The sequence below is a fragment of the Tamandua tetradactyla genome, chromosome 1 (assembly GCF_023851605.1).
Source record: "Tamandua tetradactyla isolate mTamTet1 chromosome 1, mTamTet1.pri, whole genome shotgun sequence".
Classification (NCBI taxonomy): domain Eukaryota; kingdom Metazoa; phylum Chordata; class Mammalia; order Pilosa; family Myrmecophagidae; genus Tamandua; species Tamandua tetradactyla.
In genome coordinates this window covers 134881714-134901597 of record NC_135327.1, presented here as the reverse complement: position 1 = coordinate 134901597, position 19884 = coordinate 134881714, and the positions used below count along the sequence as shown (strand labels likewise).

Here is a 19884-nt window from a genome sequence, read left to right as displayed (position 1 = left end):
CTACCTCCTCTCTGCTGGGAGGGATCTCAGCATTCCTTTCATGCTTGTTCCAGGTTTATCGGTTCTCAGAGCTTGTATACAGTAGTCTTAATTTGCTAATTAAATCTACTACTGGAGCTTATTTGAGCTCTCCTTGCCTTGCTCCTAGTAGAGACTGCTTCTTTTTCCCATGGGGAAGTTTTTCCAAATCAGCCTGCCATGCCAGTGGGGGAGGGGGTCCAGTCTCTACAGATTGGAACACTTTGCTTACAGGACAGCACTGGGATCTCAGCCCTTCTACTGTTTCAGACTGATGAACAATGTGTATTGTTCAATGTGTATTGAACAACTGCCCAATGCACATAGAAGTTAAGGCTGTGACATCTTTATTTTCTGAGAAAATAAAGAACTTTTAAAATCCTTTTGGGAAGATGGCGGCTTAGTAAGACGCGCGGATCTTAGTTTCTACTCCAGGACACCTACTAGGGGAGTAGAAACGATACAGAAAGCGCCCAAAGCCACAACAGAGATAAAAAAGACAGCGTACCCCATCCTGGAACGGCTGGCTGGCTGAGAGAAGCAGCTCGGGTGAGATCGCCGAGGCGCGCGGGCCTTACCGGGCGGGGTGGCAAGCGGCCGGAGTTACTTCCTTCCCCCTTCCCGGGCCGGCTGGGAGAATTGGAGAGGTGGTCCCCTGAAACCAAGGCGACTGGCGCCCACACCACGCACAGCCCCCGGACAAACTGAGAGAATTGGATCGGAAACCCCCAGGCCGCGGAGAACGGTGACCCCGTGACTCCTGGGGAACGTGCACTCTCTCGGGCGGGCTGCTGCCGCTGGCGCCCTCCCGCCACGTTTGTTGCCCAGGGCCAACTAAGAAATTCGGACGGGGTCTTTCCCTGGCTGCGGCGACCAGCAACCCTCCCTGCGTTCGGACCCCGGGCCGGCTCAAGCCGCTTTGGCTAGCGAACCCCCAGGACGGCGAGAGTTTTCCAAAGTTTAAGGTCCCACAGCACCTTTTACTGGTGGGACCCGCAGACAAACGTGTGCCACGAGCGCCACCTACTGGGCAGAATAAGAAAAACAGAACCCAGAGATTTCACAGAAAAATATTACAACCTTGCTGGGTCCAACACCAAGAGAAATCTGATAAATGCCCAGACGCCAGCAGCAGAAGATAACTGTCCACGCTCAAAAGATTGAGAATATGGCTCAGTCAAAGGAACAAACCAATAGCTCAAATGAGACACAAGAGCTGAGACAACTAATGCTGAATATACGAACAGAAATGGAAAACCTCTTCAAAAATGAAATCGATAAATTGAGGGAGGACATGAAGAAGACATGGGCTGAACATAAAGAAGAAATAGAAAAACTGAAAAAACAAATCGCAGAACTTATGGAAGTGAAGGATAAAGTAGCAAACATAGAAAAAATAATGGATAGCTACAATGATAGATTTAAAGAGACAGAAGATAGAATTAGTGATTTGGAGGATGGAACATCTGAATTCCAAAAAGAAACAGAAACTATAGGGAAAAGAATGGAAAAATTTGAACAGGTTATCAGGGAACTCAAGGACAATATGAACCGCACAAATATACATGTTGTGGGTGTCCCAGAAGGAGAAGAGAAGGGAAAAGGAGGAGAAAAACTAATGGAAGAAATTATCACTGAAAATTTCCCAACTCTTATGAAAGACCTAAAATTACAGATCCAAGAAGTGCAGCGCACCCCAAAGAGATTAGACCCAAATAGGCGTTCTCCAAGACACTTACTAGTTAGAATGTCAGAGGTCAAAGAGAAAGAGAAGATCTTGAAAGCAGCAAGAGAAAAACAATCCATTACATACAAGGGAAACCCAATAAGACTTTGTGTAGATTTCTCAGCAGAAACCATGGAAGCTAGAAGACAGTGGGATGATATATTTAAAATACTAAAAGAGAAAAACTGCCAACCAAGACTCCTATATCCAGCAAAATTATCCTTCAAAAATGAGGGAGAAATTAAAACATTCTCAGACAAAAAGTCACTGAAAGAATTTGTGACCAAGAGACCAGCTCTGCAAGAAATACTAAAGGGAGCACTAGAGTCAGATACAAAAAGACAGAAGAGAGAGATATGTAAAAGAGTGTAGAAAGAAGGAAAATCAGATATGATATATATAATACAAAAGGCAAAATGTTAGAGGAAAATATTATCCAAACAGTAATAACACTAAATGTCAATGGACTGAATTCCCCAATCAAAAGACATAGATTGGCAGAATGGATTAAAAAACAGGATCCTTCGATATGCTGTCTACAGGAAACACATCTTAGACCCAAAGATAAACATAGGTTGAAAGTGAAAGGTTGGGAAAAGATATTTCATGCAAATAACAACCAGAAAAGAGCAGGAGTGGCTATACTAATATCCAACAAATTAGACTTCAAATGTAAAACAGTTAAAAGAGACAAAGAAGGACACTATATACTAATAAAAGGAACAATTAAACAAGAAGACATAACAATCATAAATATTTACGCACCGAATCAGAATGCCCCAAAATACGTGAGGAATATACTGCAAACACTGAAAAGGGAAATAGACTCATATACCATAATAGTTGGAGACTTCAACTCACTGCTCTCATCAAGGGACAGAACATCTAGACAGAGGATCAACAAAGAAATAGAGAATCTGAATATTACTATAAATGAACTAGCCTTAATAGACATTTATAGGACATTACATCCCACAACAGCAGGATACACCTTTTTCTCAAGTGCTCATGGATCATTCTCAAAGATAGACCATATGCTGGGTCACAAAGCAAGTCTTAACAAATTTAAAAAGATTGAAATCTTACACAACACTTTCTCGGACCATAAAGGAATGATGTTGGAAATCAATAATAGGCAGAGTGCCAGAAAATTCACAAATACGTGGAGGCTCAACAACACACTCCTAAACAACGACTGGGTCAAAGAAGAAATTGCAAGAGAAATTAGGAAATACCTCGAGGCGAATGAAAATGAAAACACAACATATCAAAACTTATGGGACGCAGCAAAGGCAGTGCTAAGAGGGAAATTTATTGCTCTAAATGCCTATATCAGAAAAGAAGAAAAGGCAAAAATTCAGGAATTAACTATCCATTTGGAAGAACTGGAGAAAGAACAGCTAGCTAACCCCAAAGCAAGCAAAAGGAAAGAAATAACAAAGATTAGAGCACAAATAAATGAAATTGAAAACATGAAAACAATAGAGAAAATCAATAAGGCCAGAAGTTGGTTCTATGAGAAAATCAATAAGATTGATGGGCCCTTAGCAAGATTGACAAAAAGAAGAAGAGAGAGGATGCAAATAAATAAGATCAGAAATGGAAGAGGAGACATAACTACTGACCTCACAGAAATAAAGGAGGTAATAACAGGATACTATGAACAACTTTACGCTAATAAATACAACAATTTAGAGGAAATGGACGGGTTCCTGGAAAGACATGAACAACCAACTTTGACTCAAGAAGACATAGATGACCTCAACAAACCAATCACAAGTAAAGAAATTGAATTAGTCATTCAAAAGCTCCCTAAAAAGAAAAGTCCAGGACCAGATGGCTTCACATGTGAATTCTACCAAACGTTCCAGAAAGAATTAGTACCAATTCTCTTCAAACTCTTCAAAAAAATCGAAGTGGAGGGAAAACTACCTAATTCATTCTATGAAGCCAACATCACCCTCATACCAAAACCAGGCAAAGATATTACAAAAAAAGAAAACTACAGACCAATCTCTCTAATGAATACAGATGCAAAAATCCTCAATAAAATTCTAGCAAATCGTATCCAACAACACATTAAAAGAATTATACATCATGACCAAGTAGGATTCATCCCAGGTATGCAAGGATGGTTCAACATAAGAAAATCAATTAATGTAATACACCATATCAACAAATCAAAGCAGAAAAATCACATGATCATCTCAATTGATGCAGAGAAGGCATTCGACAAGATTCAACATCCTTTCCTGTTGAAAACACTTCAAAAGATAGGAATACAAGGGAACTTCCTTAAAATGATAGAGGGAATATATGAAAAACCCACAGCTAATATCATCCTCAATGGGGAAAAATTGAAAACTTTCCCCCTAAGATCAGGAACAAGACAAGGATGTCCACTATCACCACTATTATTCAACATTGTGTTGGAGGTTCTAGCCAGAGCAATTAGACAAGCAAAAGAAATACAAGGCATCAAAATTGGAAAGGAAGAAGTAAAACTATCACTGTTTGCAGACGATATGATACTATACGTCGAAAACCCGGAAAAATCCACAACAAAACTACTAGAGCTAATAAATGAGTACAGCAAAGTAGCAGGTTACAAGATCAACATTCAAAAATCTGTAGCATTTCTATACACTAGTAATGAACAAGCTGAGGGGGAAATCAAGAAACGAATCCCATTTACAATTGCAACTAAAAGAATAAAATACCTAGGAATAAATTTAACTAAAGAGACAAAAAACCTATATAAAGAAAACTACAAAAAACTGCTAAAAGAAATCACAGAAGACCTAAATAGATGGAAGGGCATACCGTGTTCATGGATTGGAAGACTAAATATAGTTAAGATGTCAATCCTACCTAAATTGATTTACAGATTCAATGCAATACCAATCAAAATCCCAACAACGTATTTTTCAGAAATAGAAAAACCAATAAGCAAATTTATCTGGAAGGGCAGGGTGCCCCGAATTGCTAAAAACATCTTGAGGAAAAAAAACGAAGCTGGAGGTCTCGCGCTGCCTGACTTTAAGGCATATTATGAAGCCACAGTGGTCAAAACAGCATGGTATTGGCATAAAGATAGATATATCGACCAATGGAATCGAATAGAGTGCTCAGATATAGACCCTCTCATCTATGGACATTTGATCTTTGATAAGGCAGTCAAGCCAACTCACCTGGGACAGAGCAGTCTCTTCAATAAATGGTGCCTAGAGAACTGGATATCCATATGCAAAAGAATGAAAGAAGACCCATCTCTCACACCCTATACAAAAGTTAACTCAAAATGGATCAAAGATCTAAACATTAGGTCTAAGACCATAAAACAGTTAGAGGAAAATGTTGGGAGATATCTTATGGATCTTACAACTGGAGGCGGTTTTATGGACCTTAAACCTAAAGCAAGAGCACTGAAGAAGGAAATAAATAAATGGGAACTCCTCAAAATTAAACTCTTTTGTGCATCAAAGAACTTCATCAAGAAAGTAGAAAGACAGCCTTCACAATGGGAGACAATATTTGGAAATGATATATCAGATAAAGGTCTAGTATCCAGAATTTATAAAGAGATTGTTCATCTCAACAACAAAAAGACAGCCAACCCAATTACAAAATGGGAAAAAGACTTGAACAGACACCTCTCAGAAGAGGAAATACGGATGGCCAAGAGGCACATGAAGAGATGCTCAATGTCCCTGGCCATTAGAGAAATGCAAATCAAAACCACAATGAGATATCATCTCACACCCACCAGAATGGCCATTATCAACAAAACAGAAAATGACAAGTGCTGGAGAGGATGCGGAGAAAGAGGCACACTTATCCACTGTTGGTGGGAATGTCAAAGGGTGCAACCACTGTGGAAGGCAGTTTGGCGGTTCCTCAAAAAGCTGAATATAGAATTGCCATACGACCCAGCAATACCATTGCTAGGTATCTACTCAAAGGACTTAAGGGCAAAGACACAAACGGACATTTGCACACCAATGTTTATAGCAGCATTATTTACAATTGCAAAGAGATGGAAACAGCCAAAATCTCCATCAACAGAAGAGTGGCTAAACAAACTGTGGTATATACATACGATGGAATATTATGCAGCTTTAAGACAAGATAAACTTATGAACCATGTAATAACATGGATGGACCTAGAGAATATTATGCTGAGTGAATCCAGCCAAAAACTAAAGGACAAATACTGTATGGTCCCACTGATGTGAACGGACATTCGAGAATAAACTTGAAATAGGTCATTGGTAACAGAGTTCAGCAGGAGTTAGAAACAGGGTAAGACAATGGGTAATTGAAGCTGAAGGGATACAGACTGTGCAACAGGACTAGATACAAAAACTCAAAAATGGACAGCACAATAATACCTAATTGTAAAGTAATCATGTTAAAACACTGAATGAAGCTGCATCTGAGCTATAGGTTTTTGTTTTGTTTTGTTTTGTTTTGTTTTGATTTTACTAGTATTACTTTTATTTTTTTCTCTATATTAACATTCTATATCTTTTTCGGTTATGTTGCTAGTTCTTCTAAACCAATGCAAATGTACTAAGAAATGATGATCATGCATCTATGTGATGATGTTAAGAATTAATGATTGCATGTGTAGAATGGTATGATCTCTAAATGTTGGGTTAATTTCTTTTTTTCTGTTAATTAAAAAAAAAAAAAAGAGAAGGGATAATTGGAGATGAAGGGATACAGACTGTACAACGGGACTGGATATAAAAACTCAGAAATGGACAGCACAATACTACCCAATTGTAATGCAATTATGTTAAAACACTGAATGAAGCTGCATGTGAGGTATAGGTTTTTTGTTTTTGTTTTTTTTGTTTTTTTTTTCTTTCTATTATTGTTTTAATTCTTAGTCTGTTGTCTTTTTATTTCTTTTTCTAAATTGATGCAAATGTACTAAGAAATGATGAATATGCAACTATGTGATGTTATTAAGAATTACTGATTGTACATGTAGATTGGAATGATTTCTAATTGTTTTGTTAATTCTTTTTTTAATTAATAAAAAAAAATCCTTTTGGAACTCAAAAAAAAAAAATAGATAAATAAATAAAGAACTTTAATACTGACTGGCATGGAGACAGGAGGCCAAGCTCAAATCTGTCTCCTGAACTGAGAGAATTAAGCAAGTGGGAAAGGAAGGTAAGAGGTAGGAAATAAGGGTGAAGGTATAAATTGGCATAGTCCAATTGGTTAATTATAGAACTGTCCATATGTGGCAAAGTGGATTGTAGGCCCAATATTCCTAATGAAGGACCACTCACTTTTGATTTGCTTCTGATGTCTCCCTATCCTAGTAATCTTGGCATCTGTTCTTGGTGTCTCAAAGGTCATCTAAAGGACAAGAGTCAGTGTTTTTGGTGCCTGCTCAGGTTATATGTCCTGCAGTTAAGCTCAGAAGAAAAGGTTGTAGAAACAGAGGCTATCTCCACAAAATGGTTTTTCCTGCCCATGGTTTCAAAATAAGTCCTTCATAACACCCTCTTTTTGAGGCCCGTCGACAATTCTCCACAGTACATTCTCCCCAGTTGCTATGATTAATCCCCCAGCTTGGTTCAACTATAGGTGTGTGTGTGGTGGTCTTTGGTTATGAGGTATTAACACTTGTTCTTTGTCTTTCCACACTGGGTTATCACTGGATATCTTTGATCATCAACCTCCCCAAAGACCACCAGAATCACCTATTGATCAAGCAAAGCTAAGTTTTGAGACCCACTGAAGAACCCCAGCTTGACAGACTCTTAGTCATGTCGAAAAATGGAGAATATAGAGGAAGATAGAGGAAATAGAGGAAGATATTGACGGTGTTTAAGGGCCAGGGCTCAGTGGTTTTAAATTAGGTCTTGTAAGGTGGAGAACTGGTTGGGGCTGGTCAGAATTTATAGCATAATGACTTTGGATCAGTGGGCACAACAAATACTCAAATCTTGCTAAATAAGCTCTTTTAATGTGTGCAGTGTTATCTTCTAGGAGCAAATATTTCCTGGATCAAGTAACATGTCGTATTGTTTACTTTTTACCTGCCTTTAGTTTAACACATCATGGGAAAGAATTTTTTGTTTCAGTATCGTTTCATGTAGGGACAGGGAATTAAGTTGGTTCGATTTTCATATTGTTGTATCTTATTCCTTGTAACACTGAAGGTATGTATGATTTGCTTATTGGCTTTGTTTAAATTTCACTTGAAATGCAGATTCTGTCTACTCGAGGGTTGCTAACCCTAGTGACCTAGTATTTGATGTGCATTAATATCTCTTTCCAGCATTTCTTATGCTCTATTCTCATTGGAGGGTCCTATGGAAATGTACCAGGTGGAAACACAAAGCAGCAGCATGTAACCCAGTCTGTGGGCAGGATCTCAGTTTCACATCTGAGTTCTGAATACGTTCGTTCCTGGGCATAGCATGCATGTTCTGGTAGTTTTGAGTAATACTATTAAAACCCCCTACTGCATGCAGCAGCTCATTGTTTTACCATTTAATAACCTCCTATTCTCTATCCTATGGCTATACTTAACCTTTTTCAAATTGATAAAATAGAATTGAAATCTTCCTATCTGTGATACTAGACAAGAATATAAATCTTTATACATGCATTTGTGGACTGTGTCATTGTTATGTCTTCTTAACAGTAAATCAGTGTGGTCCTCATTTGGGGCAGGAACACATCTTCCTGTTTTTGCAATTTTCAGTTCGATCAACCTCTGAGTTGCATCTCCTGGAACTTTTCTTTCCTACTTGCCAACAATCACAGGCAGGCAGTTTCTTTCCCTCATCTGTCTTAGCAGTACAGTAAGTGCAATATGAAAATAAGTTATGGGGAGGAAACAAAATATCATCACGTCTGGCAGTTCATAACTATTTATTTAATCTGCATCAATTACTGAGAACATACATGTGTAACTTGAATAACAAATTTGAGGCCATTTCCCCTACTATAATACATTCAGAGAAAATCACCTTTGTTTTCCCCTCTGTGTCAGACATAAAGGCATGCTATAGGTGCAACGTAAGTGGTTGCTGATTGAATTCAATTTAGATACATTCAACAAGTATTATTGAGTGCCTATTACATGCCAGAATCTTTTCAGAATCTTATGTGCTTGTGATGTATCAGTGAGGAAAACAAAGATCCTCGCCCTCATGGAAACTATAACAGGAGGAGACAGACGAATAATAAAGATAAACAAGTTAACTGTATAATATTGATAGGTGATAAGTTCTATCTAAAAAAGGAAAAAGTAGAGAAAGGTGGAAAGAATGAGGAACGGTGAGAAGGAGTGGTCTGGGATATTGCTGTATTAAAATGGTTAGCCTTCGAGGAGAAGACACAGTTTGTCAAAATATGAGTCAAAGGAGAGGTTTCCAGTCAGAAGGAATACCCAAACAGAGGCTTAGGAGGGAGTGCCCCTCACCTACTAGAAAACCAGAAAGAAAGATGCTGTGACCAGAACAGAATGAGAAAGGGAGAGAATAACAGGATAGCTGATGAAGTCAGAGAAGTGATTTCTTCATTTATTTCATTCTAGAATAGCAATGATATACTTGATCCAACTTTTTGATTTCAAAAATCACTTTGGTAGAAAGAGACAAACAAGGATGGGAAATATCTTATGGGAAATATTTATTATTCTCCATAACACTGCTAATGTTAAATGACATTTATATTATTAAATATATTATTCCATCATAAATGGGTCTTATTCGGAGTTAGAAAAGATAAATGCAAAAATTAAATGAAAACAATCCAATTTTAGAATGAGCTTTCAATAAACTACCAAGATCTAAAAGTAAAATTCAAGACAGTTGACAAATATACAAAACAGAGTCCCTATCAAAAGATAGTCATCTCTCACATTACACATCTCCATTGTTTGCAGCTTCCCAATTCAAGTAAGCTAGTTAAAAAATTTAGTCATTTGTGCCACCTAGTGGCAGTTTTTGGTAGAGTGGATGAAAAAGTTTTAAAATGCTGCTTTCATTTCTTTGCTTTATCATTTTAGGAAAATATCACTTGTCCAATTGGTATGAAAGGAGAAGATATTATAGGTGGCATTGGCCATGCTGCAATGCTAATTACTCAAAGTATTTAAAGGCTGCTAAAATAGTGATGTGGGAAATACCCAAATATAACATAAGGGACTGATATGGCCTCCACATTCATAATCCAAACTGGTCCCAATTAGACACTGAAGCGCAGACTTTCAGAAATAGGTCTTTGTCATTTTAGGCTTTATTAGAGCTAGAAAATTTAAGAAACTTCCCAAACTTGCCAGAAACTGTGAAAATAATCGTTCCAGTGTGTGATCAGATGATGTTACCACTCACTTGAGGATGGTAATAGATTGTCTTAAAAAAAACATAGTTTAGTTACTTTAAAAAACGAATCCCATTTACCACCACAATCTGATGTAAACCTTTTCAGCTTTAAATTTTGGTTGATACTCTCCGTTCGAAGGTGAGTTTGTGTTGACATAAATAAATGTTGGTGTCGTCTTTCCATTGAAACGTCACTTTAGGAGTCTGCTCAAGTTAGCTGAGGTTTATTTTCAGATGTTTTCACTTGGTCCTTGAAGGACTGAATGATTGAATTATTCATTTTTTGTAGAGGATCCCCACCGCCAGAAGTTTGGGTAGGTTGAGGCTATTCCTAAAGGAGCACTGCTCTGTGAAACACAAGTCCCAGGATCAGTCCCAGGTTCTGATCCAGCTTTGTCACTGGTTGTATGAACTTAGGTCACACACCAGTGCAGACGTCAATGTCCTCACCTTAAAAATGTGGCAAGAAACGTATCGCTCTCTAAAATAATATTATTTGGTATCGTATTATATTGTAATATAAACATGTTTTTATTACAGTGTATTACAAATATTATGTTCTACTCGACCATGTACTTAAATCTTGGAAATTGTAAAGGTTAATGAATTATGGCTAGTAGCCCTTGGGACTATAAATGGGGACAGGGATCTAAAATAGGGGGGATTTTACAAGTGTGAAAATGACAATACTGGCAAACATGATCTAAGATGAGAGAGATCTAAATACACATAGCACTATATATATATATATTTTAATTTTTATATGTATTTTATACCTAAGGGAAATAATTTTGCTAGCTACTGTCACTTAAGTTTAGCATTTTACTGTTTGTTCACATTTTATTTCAGGTTGTAAAAAGTGAAGCAAATTTTTACATGCTTTTAAAGAGTTAAGTTATTTTGTAAAAGTTTTTAATAAGTTGCTATTGTTATTAAGCCTTTAAATTGTTAATAGTTTGCAAAACACCATTAACATCCAGGTATTTACGCACTTGACAATTGATAAAACACTTTCTGTTTTTTTTTTTACTACATTATGTAGAATTAATTTTGCTGGCATATTTTTATAACAGAGCACAGAGTACACAGGCATGTCACCTTTTCTGCAATACATTACTCACCTGAGTCTTCAAAAGTCAGGCTGGCAAAAAGTAATAAAGAACTTATATACAAACTGTTTTGATTTTATGTTTTTAAATCTTGAAATAAAAGATGTGATTCTAGAAACAGGTGACTTTATACGTAGTGATAAATAAATCTGCCAAACCCAAAGACAACAATCTGTCGAGTTTAAATTTGTTTGATAAGAATAACAAGGGCTCTTGTTCAAAATACAGTTTACTGGCCCCCCACCCCAGATCTCCTGAATTAGAACCTCCAGGGGAGGGGTCTGAGAAATTTGTTATGGTGAAAAGTAGTCCCAGGTCATTATTGTCATGCTAATTTATGAAAGTCAGCTTTAATTCATCTCTGAACTAAGCCAGGAAACAATCTAAAGGACAAGACAAAAATCTCCGATTTAATGTTTCTGGCTTTGATTAAGCCTTGGTTTTCTCAATGTAAACAGGGAAATAATGCTGTTCTCTACGTAACTGTAGGGCAGTGAATCAACGTGTAGCAAACACCTAGCAAAGTGTCTGGCACAAAGTCAGGACCTACAAATTGTTGGCTGTGATATTGCTATGCGATCATCGTCATTGTAGAGTGATTTCAATTTTTATAATTTATGTAGTCGTTTAGGAGATGTGCTTAAAATAGAAACAATTTTACAGCTATTAAATCTGCATAGAAGTTAAACAGCAAATCAAAATTAGACTTTACCCATTTAAAATTGTTTTTATAAATCTTGTAATGAAATATATACTGTTTTTTTTGGAAATGCTTTACTTTCAAAGAGTTATATCACCACCTTGTGGCAAAACTTCAATTTACTGAGGTTAGGCATCATGGAATAAAAATTCTTCATACAGGTGAGGAAATAAGTGCAAAGTGCTAAAAATATTGGCCAATAAACCTAAGTGAATAATGTGCAAATAAAAAAATAAATCCCTAAACAGAGAAATAAAATTTAGAAATAAAATTCTAAATTGAGTATTCAAAATCTTTCACGGGCAGGAAGAAAATTGCCCCAGGGTCCTCAGAGAGCCAGTGAGTTGGGACAATGCCAGCTTTGGAAATTCACCGGTCTGGGCAGTAAATGTCCAGGTTAGAGGCAATTCTCACCACATCTCAGAAATCACCTTAGACAGGACGTTGGACAAATGTATAAGCCAATTGATGCTCACCATATAAATATTTTATACATGGAATGCACGTTCATAGACATTTTATAAGCATATTTTAGAAATCATTTTAGAGAAACATTTCAGATTAATTTCATGTGGAATCCCATCCTTCTACTGCCCTTTCCTATCCTGACAATTTTCAAAATGATGAGATATTAATTTAGAATGTCAACAGAACTTTAATGAAAATTTTGCATTATTTCAGTTTTGCTACTCAAAACGAACACTCAAAAAATGAAGCATTTATCTAATCTACCATTAATATGAAGAAGCTCGGTATGAACTATCAGTGGTGGACCAAATTGTTCTATCCACTTGTATCAGCTCAAACATTGATTTCACTACTTGAAGTTTTTTTTTTTCTGACAAGCTGGCAGCACTGACCAGGTGAAATTAATTTTAAAAAGCTTTTTTTTTGTATAGACTTAATTGCCAGCAAGCTCCTCAGCATTTCCCTATTTTTCATTTAATTGGAACTCCTCTGGAACACGCTTTGACATTTCCGTTTTAATTCTCACCCACCAGTATTCAATTATCACTCTATTAACATATAGACCAATAACGGCTTCCTCAATCTATTTTACCTTGCTAACAATTAGAAGGAGATTACCGGTGAATATGGGGGGGTGGGTAGGGAAAGAGAACATTTCCTATAAGGAACCTTTTGAAAGTACAGAACTATGACAATCTTCAAACGAACATAATTTGTGATAATTTTCCTATTGCATCTTTAAACATTAGCCTATCTTTAAAAATTAGAGTACAGAAAGATTAAACATAATAAGGATATGAAATACTCTTAGAGGTTGTATTTGATCATGTGACGATGCAAGGCTTCAGCAAAGTTATTTATTAATCAATGATCATATAGAACATTCTAGATGTAATGCACTAGGACAGCCACACATGTTGCTCAAAATGTGGTCCTCAATGACCTGATATGATAAGAAGTAAAATATATGGGTGCAACTATAATACATTATAAAAACTGCTCTGTGACTTCAGAGATGGCAAAGTTTACATATTAGTACCACATGATCTGTAAGGGCAGCTGTTTTCTCATCAGCATCCTCAAGTTCCTCTCTTCTTTTGTCCTTCAGTATAACTCATCTATTAACACCCAACCTGGAATTAGTTCCCAAAGCTGCATTCTCAGCTCCTACACTGACTAATAAAACACTAAGAGAAAATCAAATCACAAATGTAAAAACCGAAAATGCATGGTTTTCATCAATATTTGGATCCTCAGATCCACTAGTCAACTTTTATTTAGTTTTGCTCAAGTCTTTCTTCCATTCTGTAGGCAAACATTTAAAGAAAAATTCGCTTTCAAGTCCTACAGAACTCCTCACCATTCTTTCAGGCCCCCATCCCAGTCTTCTATTTCCTGGAGAAACTTGAGGCCATTAGGCATGAAGCTCCAGAGCATTTTATACAACCCCTCACCTGCAAATGCAAATGCATCTCATCTCTATACATCTACACTGGGTTTAGAGCAAAACTCTCTACTTCTTTTCTAGACATTTTCCTTCCCTTTCTCTTTTTGCACTTTTGCATCATTTTTAGTCTCCTGCATATCTTGAATCTCTCCCTTGCTACTTTCTCTTTGACAATTACTACTTGACATAGTTTGACTTCTCCCACCTTCTAGAAAACACCCCTCTCTTGGTTTCTTTTGTTACCGGGTTACCATATTCCTGGCTATTCTTGTCATTATTTCTTTTTCTCTCACTCATCTCCTAAAATGTTGATGTTTCCTTGGCTCTTTTCTTTGCTTTTCCTCTTCTTACACTATACACACTTCTATGGCAATCTTTCCAATTTTCTTGATTTAACCTAGCAATCATATCCACACCATCAAAATTGTCCTCTTCTCAGATTTCAAGACCCATTATGCGAGTGTTTTCCTGCTTACAAACTGCCTTTTTATTCCCCACCACCTTGGGAACTATCCAAATTCACCCTTAATTAACATGTCCTCTCAATTGACTTTGAAATTCTCTCTCATTAATATTCTTTCCTCTCTACACTTTTTCCAATGATTATTTTAGACTTTCTAATTTTTCTGCTCATCAACCCTCCCTCCCATTGTATCCTTCTACAACTCACCCATATTGCACACATTATTATTTGATTTTTTTAATGGTGGCTAATAGCTGTGTTATAGAAAGCATCTTTCTGAGAATATGAATCTTAGATATTCCATGAAAAATTGTACTCTAACCGAATGAGTTGGAAAATTCTTCATATTATAAGCTGGCCTTAAATATTTATCATGCACTTCTGCAAGTTAAAAGCTTGGAGAATTTTTACTAGGAAAAATAAAACCAAACATCTTTAACTTTGATTAGCTCAACACCTTTGAAATTTACATGATCAAAAGTACTTTTTGTATAATATCTATGAATATCCAATAAAGCAAATGTTACATTGAATATAGCTGGGAAGATACTGGTCATTAACATAACGTACATGACTCTTTATAGTCTTATTCTTGCTTGCATCTCCAGTCTGATCTCCTTTCTTTGCCACTCTGCTTCTCCACTGCTGCCATGATGTAGCATCACTACGCTTCCTAATGGAAGCAATATTGGTAAGTCAGTGAAATAAGGCTTTGTTGTCTCTACACTACTTCATTCTTCATGTATCTTGTCTTTTAATACACTGTGAGAGATATGGAAGATAAATGTTGAGTAAGAGTCATGGATCCTGTCCTTATGGAGTCTGTAGTCTGGTTGGTGAGAAAGACATTAACCAACTAATCACATTAATATAGAATGAAAAACTATAATACGTGTTATGAAGGAAAAATATAGGGTGATATGGAAGAGTACCACAGTGTCAGATCCAGTCTAAATTGTCATGTGAGTCTTGCTTGTGTTAGTCTTATTAAGGACAAACTTTCTAGTTCTAGGGTTGGACTCAGAGAAAGTCATTTTTTTTCTGTAAATGAAAACATAGGCAGACACAGTAAGTGCGTCCAGACATCTTATCAAATGCAGTAGGAATGGCATGATGGGAACACAGTTTGTGTTATGTTGACTCAGAATGTCCTAGAGAGACAATTATTGGGTGTATTTTTTTTATAGGGCCAGTTGGAAACAGGCCTTGTTCTTGTCCAAACTGCTGCAGCATTCAGGGAAGTGACTTACCAGATACAATCCATCCATCAACCATTAAAAAAAACATTACTTGAAGTCAATCACACATTTTTACATTTCAAACATAGCATTGGCCATGTTCAAAATCCTGAGTTAGGTTCACGTTACATAAGCCAATTATGTATTTAAGACCTATAGCCTACAATTCAGGGGACTACTATTATTTTCATGATAAAATGGCATTTACCTGGTTGCTTCAGGCTCCAAAAGTGAATTGTTCTGGAGACTTCTACAAAGACACTGAAAATGCGATATGTGAAATGAGAGCTAAATGGTGAATATTAGGTAGGCAAAGAGAAATAACCTGGGCAAATGTCCTTGTGGTTGTAGCAGAGAAAAAGAGGAAAAGTAGGGAAAGAAAAGGCTAATCAGGAGCTGAATCACATCAGTCCTTGGAGGATCTGTCCTAACAGCAATGAGAACCATTGACACCTTTTTTTTTTTTAGCATGGGCAGGTATCAGGAATTGAACCTGAATCCCCGGCATGGCAGGAGAGAACTCTGCCTGGCCAGCCCCATTGAAACACTTTCTGCTAGGGAAAGAAATGATCATATTTTCCTTCCAAATGAAACTTTCCTTTATAGCATCCTTAGCATCCTTAACTCGAATCTCACCTGCAGTGCCTCTTCCTTTTATAGCTCACTGGTCAGGCCTGGACATATGACCCCTAGGGCTGCAGATCCAAAGGTTCAATGAGATAAGCTGGACCAACTGGATTTACTTTCTTAGGAATTTGAACTAATATATAACAATTTTCCAATTATGAGAAGATATAATAGTAGTTGAGGACTTATGCAGAGATGCCAGGATTAGTTGGGGACATTCGTCATTTTATAAAGATTCTGACTTAGAAATAAAATTGTGTACTTTAAAAATGTTTGTGTACTCTTTGTTGGGATCCTCTCAAACATACTGGCACTTAAGCTACCTTTTTATTCAGTATCTGAAAGCTGAGACTTTTGTCTGTTTCTAGAAAAGATAAAAGATTTTAATGTATTCATTTATTTCTGTCTAATGAGATTTCTACTCTGCTATGCTATTTTCTCCCCTTCCCTCCACAAGCCCCAAATTTCCTTCTCTATTAAGTTGAGTGAATTTCATCAACTCAGTAAAGGATTTGTGTGTTTGTGAGTGTGTGTGTGTGTGCCTAAGCATCACTCTTTAACAGTCTTCTATTATCTAGGAATTCATCAAGATAGCTTTTCAACATTACTTTCTAGACCATACTTTGTGAATATATGAAATGAGCTTTTTCTGTACTCAGATAAATTTACTTTTCTGTTAACATGTTTCTTTTCAGCTACGGACATTTTTTTTTCCACCCAAATCTTTTTAAAATCTGTACTCCTCTTCCTCCCCCCACCCTCCCCCCCCCCAACCCCGGGAGTTTTTCTGTTACCACAGGCTTTTTTTTTTTGCTGTTTCCTCCTTCCCCACACTGCAGACTTCTCACTGGCCGTTTAAAAAAAAATTTTTTTTTTTTTTAATTTAAATGTAGTCGTGCTTGTCTCTGCAGTTTTAAATCTTCTGGCGGTTCATGGTTTTTATCCTGGCAAAAGATCATACTGGAGGACAGATTTGACATGACTGTCTGGTTAGTCAGAGCTCTTCAATATGCTGAGCTAAGTCCTTGCAGATGGTGCTCAAGGGCCCTGTGCATCTCCAGGCTCCCAAGACTGAGAAAATGTGGGGGTGGTTTTTGTTGCATATGAGAAGGCTACTGTTTCTCTGTGTCCATGCGCCAAGTAGTTCTTCTAATTTACAAAAGACACTTTGATTCCTTAGGCAGAAAAAGGAGCACTTCACAAACAGGTTGGGCACATTAAGCAGAGTAACTCCTGGTACACTTCTGCAGGCTCTGATGGAAGTTGTCTTTTTAATAATGCTACAATGATAATTGCGCATTGTGCCCTCGCCAGTGTTTGTATCGCAATTAGCGGAGAGGATATGGTTTTTGTTTTTGTATCTTATACCATTCTGTGCGTTTCTCAAGAAGCAAACAAGTCTCCTTGTCATCTTCGAGCCTAACGTATTTATTTCAACTGCTAAAAGTTTCAGAATTGTACTTAATATGATGCTCTTTAACTACAACCAGAGCCGGTCAAGTGGAGCAGCGCTGAGAAAGCAGACAGCGTGCGCCGCCTGGGTTTCAGGCCGTCTGGAGCACAAAGAGCGGCTCTCACATACCAAACACACCCAGACTGGAGGGTGAAATAGAGACAATTAAATAAAATAAAAGTAGAATAAAATTTCATGCCAGAAGTAGAAACAATAAAATATCAGGGCCCAAGAGTCAGCTTCTATCTGATAAATTGCTAATTCACTGATAGCTTCTTTTGGTCTGAGCAGAGTTCACAGTGTGACTCAAGAGGAATCATGATTTTACTGATAAGTCTCCCTTTCCTGAGCTCCAGGGATCAAAAAGTACATACCCCGGCAGGGGACAGATAGTTCTAAATTTCATTCCTCTATCCTCAGTTGCACTGATGGCAGATTAAAAAAAAAAAAAAAAAGGATGTTAAAAAGAAGATTTATATATTAATATATGCTCATAGAAATATTTAGCAAATAGGTAAAACAAAAACTACCTAATTTAATTTTGAGCTTTTCTTTTTATGGTCTCTGTATTGCTAGAATGTAAATGCATAACAAATATTTCTTGTCATATACTCAGAAATGTATATTATTTTTCCTGTTTTCTCTGGGTTAACAGTTTGGAAAATACATCCATAAACCAGGTTTTCCCAAAAAGTTGATTAAAATCTTCTGAAGTTGTCTAAGGAGCAGACCTGATGAGGCAGCCTACAGTGACTTCTAGTGATAGAAGTGACTTTGGGCTCTAGTTTTAGAATGACAAGCAACGAGAAAAGATAAACATAAGCAAGAGAATATGAGCTCTAAATCATTCTTTTTTCTGAATTCTAGAGGGCTACCATAATAGTGATATTGAAAACTCTTGAAAGTTCAACTTGTAAAATAATTAGCACCTTCAAGTGTCCTAATCAATCAATTAAATTAGTAATACAACAAAGAACCATTAAGATGAAGTTAAAAATTCAATTGTGGTCACCCTTTATATTCATAGAGTTTTATAGCTGTCAAAAATGTTTAAGGCCTATTTGCCTGTGTCTTCTGTGTTGAAGAAAGAAGGAAAAGGGAATCAAATGAACATCACCCAAAACATGCTGTGCTTCCCTGGTCACTGTCGTGGGAATTTCAGAAGAGATAACCAGTTTCTAACGGTCAATTTGAATGGAGGGAAATATTTACTTGGATGAGGGAGATCGGTGAAGCCTTATTTTTACCATGGATCTATTAGCAACTGTGTCTTTTCTAGGAACTCTGGCCTTTACCCACAAGTCTTATTCCCTGTCCTGCCCCCAATCACATTCCGGATACAAAAAATGGTTATTTGGAGATTGTGAGTCCCAGGAATCACTATACACTCAAGGGCCTTTCTTTAATAGATGGGGGAGAAGGAATTCAGGCCTTTCTCCACTTTAACAAGTGAGAAAAAGATCCACATACCCAAAGTTTCACATTTTCTGTTCCGTGTTCTCTTTGCTAAATAATTACAGTAAAGTAGCGTGTTCTTGAAAAGTTAGCAAAATTGGGGGGGGGGGAGGGGATACAGCATAGCATAGAATATCATTACGTTATCATCTTCTCCCACCTGCAATCTAATCCCAAAACTTCTAGTTAAGATGGTAGATTGAGTACACACATTTAGCTCTTTTGTCTTCCCATAGCTCATTAGAACGAGAGTAAATATGATTTTAAAGAGGCAGAAATTTTAAGTTGTACAGAGTTTCTATTTGGGATGATGGGAAAGTTTTGGTAATGGATGGTGGTGATGGCACAACAGTGTGAATGTAATTAACAGCAGTGAATTATATGTTTGTGGTTAAAAAGGGAAATTTTAGGTTGTGTATATATTACTAGAATAAAAAGTTTTTAAGAATCCATATGATGATACAATACAAACAGTGCACTCTAAGGTAACAAGCCATGACCTACAGTTAATTGTACAATTAAAAATTTTTAAAATGTGCTATTATCAACTGTAACAAATACGCTACACTACTGCAAGGTGATAATAATTGGATGGTATATGGGAATCCTTTATTTTATTTGTGATTTTTTCTGTAAACCCACAACTACTTTAATTAAAAAATAAATTAAAAAGGCAAATATTGATAAGGACAATAAGAATGGAAGAGGAGACAACAGCAACAATATTTTGGAAACTGAAAACAGACCACAAAGTGTTCAGTTCCCAGCTTCGATGGAGAAACTTTTAACAATGCAAATTACATTGCAGAACCCTGCAAAG

The 19884-nt window shown here is 36.9% G+C and overlaps 1 pseudogene; it reads left to right on the top strand.

Moving 5' to 3' along the window:
• Positions 1-17763, top strand: part of LOC143681385 (protein O-linked-mannose beta-1,4-N-acetylglucosaminyltransferase 2-like) — a 168379-nt pseudogene extending 150616 nt beyond the window's left edge.
• The last annotated feature ends 2121 nt before the right edge of the window (positions 17764-19884 follow it).